This window comes from Anopheles aquasalis, chromosome 2 (genome assembly GCF_943734665.1).
Source record: "Anopheles aquasalis chromosome 2, idAnoAquaMG_Q_19, whole genome shotgun sequence".
Lineage (NCBI taxonomy): Eukaryota > Metazoa > Arthropoda > Insecta > Diptera > Culicidae > Anopheles > Anopheles aquasalis.
The window spans coordinates 58,335,647-58,338,448 of NC_064877.1; the positions used below are offsets into that span (position 1 = coordinate 58,335,647).

General features: G+C 44.9%; 1 protein-coding gene across 9 annotated transcripts in view; it reads left to right on the forward strand.

Moving 5' to 3' along the window:
* The window catches only part of LOC126571800 (striatin-3), a 21,267-nt gene extending 19,868 nt beyond the window's left edge, over window positions 1-1,399 (forward strand). For all 9 annotated transcript variants that reach the window (XM_050230614.1, XM_050230618.1, XM_050230616.1 and 6 more), the window contains exon 7: window positions 1-1,399. This exon is cut by the window's left edge and continues 1,959 nt beyond it. The gene's annotated coding sequence lies outside the window, so the exon portion shown is untranslated.
* Window positions 1,400-2,802: the final 1,403 nt, after the last annotated feature.

A 2,802-nucleotide genomic window follows, 5' to 3' on the forward strand; every position in this document is an offset into this window, starting at 1 on the left:
ATCTCTTTTGATCGCCGTTAATCATTCGTTCGTTTGAGCTGCTGCACGCTCGCTTTTATATTTCCTTTACCTTCGAACCGCATTATTGACGCAGAGAGAGAAAGAGAGAGAGAGAGAGAGAGAGAGAGAGAGAGAGAGAGAGAGAGCAGTCCGGCCCGGGCGGGGAAGAACTGAATAGCATTACAAAGTGTGCAACACGGATTTCATAGCTTTGCAGAAAGGTGCTTGCTATCCCTTGATCAACGTGCTTAACGTCAAGCGTCGATGACGACGAAGACGATGGAATGCGAAAAGCAAAATATCTCGGATGATAAGGCGGAGAAACGAAGGCAACAAGGGCTATCCGGAAGAGGAAAACGTGGAACGTGTGTCTATCGATTCCCCTAAAACGAACGGCTGGTTAGTGCGAGCAAAAAGCACACAAATAGCGGGCAGCACATGTGGCTTGGCTGAGGCAACACGACCTGTATGCATAAGGATAAGAGATATACCGAAGGAGAGAAGTGACACTGGAGAAAGTCAGGAAAGTCCTAAGATGAGATTTAATCTTAAAGGAGGGCTCTGCAAGTGGCGCCAGAGATAGACAAGAAATAATTGCAACTAAGAGATATTGGCACACACCCATACACAACACACCAAGTGCACATAGCGATGATGATGATGCTGATGATGATGACGACGACGACGATGACGAGCGAAGGAATGGTGGGGGGGACGATTTATGCGCCGGAGCCGGGTGGCAATCCTTTCGCCGTGCGCATCCAAAAGCACGGCACTCACTGACACCGCATCGCGCTTTGTTGAGCACACAAAAACCTACTGTCCTCCTGTAATTGCACACTTTTGCGCTCTTGCATCGCTCAGTTCGTGCCTCGGACGGAGAAAATGTATACTGGATAAGCTGAATGATGATGCTAAGCGGCAACACGTGGATTGGTTGGAGGACAGATGGAAGGTTCATTTTGGGCTGGCTGTGAAGACGGCCCAATTTACAACCGACTCTTCCATCCTCCTCCAAGTTACAAACGGACAGCAGCCCAGTCGTGGCAGCAGTGTAGCGTCTAGGATAAAAACGAACAAAAAAGAAAAAGGAACGATGAAAAGCAGAGCATCTGCCTTCGTTCCGCTAGTAAGGAACACCTATCAGCAATAGCCAGAGTGGACCCATGGAAACGAACGCAACAAAAAAGAATCATGAAAGCGGCGCGACACGGCACTCGACTAGTAAAACAGCAAAGAGAGTAATACTGCAAAATTGATCTAAAAAAAATGTATTTATTTTACTCAACTTCTCCCCAGCCCTCCCCCTCCTCCTCTTCCTTTCTGATCAAAGAAAACGCAAAAATATGTTGTTATAGATTTTGATTTATTATTAATAAAATGGTAGTGATAATTATGATTTCAATCGTTTCCTTTCATTTCTCTTCTTATCTCATACTTTGTGTTCGTATCATTCGCTTCGCTGTTTGTTTCTTCCGATCGGTACAAAGGAGGTTGAATGGAAGGCAGTCGGCCACACGCCAGAGTAAAAATAAAGATAATCAGCGCTGGACGCTGGACGTAGGAGTAAAAGAAAGTTCAAAGAACGTACAGTGTGTTGCAGGGAGAGGGATCTTCTGTTCCGAACGCTTCCGGTTGCTGCTGTGTGCGCCTTTGTAGCGGAAAACCATCTATCAAACTGAAGCGCACGCAAAGCTGTTGAGCTGCAGAAGACGGTGTACGCAGTGCAAATCCAAATGTCTATCATAAGCACGGGCAATATAGCAATAGGCCATTTTATAAAACGAGAAGCGAAGGGAAAGGAAGCCAATTGGACACCAGCTTAGAATCGGTATCACAAAACTCTTCACAATTTTTCCACGATACCGTTTGGATTCCGCATTTCTTTCCGTTATTTATAAGCTGCTTTATTAATAGTGAAGCATGGGTTTTCAGTTGAATGGTTTCCTCTAACGAGTAACACGGTTATGGTTTCCAGCATCCAACGGTAACAGAACAGAGTGGTTGGTGCGTTGCTAATCGAGACGATGGTAAATGGGAATCAAACCACTAGCATACCAGGCAGTAGCAATAGCGAGCAACGTCCATCGCGCATCCTGATTGGCAAAAAAACAAAAAACTCAACTAAACAAATGGTCGTAGCCGGGTGCGCATGTAGATAAACGAAATTACAATGAAACATATAGCATCATTCTAGTAATCAAAGAGGGACAATAGCGATTTGGCAGTCTCACTAACCGAAATTACAGCAGCGTGATCATGAGTATGGTCACCGCAACAGAAGGAAAGAAGTGAACGGAGATTCACGAAGTATCTGTATTTGTCGTCGACCCCTTCTGCAACCACGAGCGCTACAGTGTCTCATGCTCGTTGTTCGCATAACAGGCGCACGGTAAACCAAAGCAATAGACAGTTTATCTGATGGTGTTTTGTTGATCGGATTTATGCACCTTGCACTATTCACCGCCCAAGCAAATAGCAACAAAAAAAAATGGCAAGTAGAACCAGCATAGCCGAGCCAGCACCGACCCAAGACAGGCATCCTTGTTTTGTATGAAACTGAGAAGAAGAAAAAAACGTGACTAATGGCGATTAGCTTAAGCGAACGTACGTCGGGATGTTAGTACCATACTATGTTAGAGCGACGCAGTGTGTGCGTGCGTGTGTTGACACAAAGTTGGAAGAACCCAAAACATGAATGGATAGCGGTGCACTCACACGAATCGTTATGATAATAAATAGTTATAAACTTTGATATGAATAAAATTCAACGCAACGCCGAATTGTAGAGTTATTTAAGTC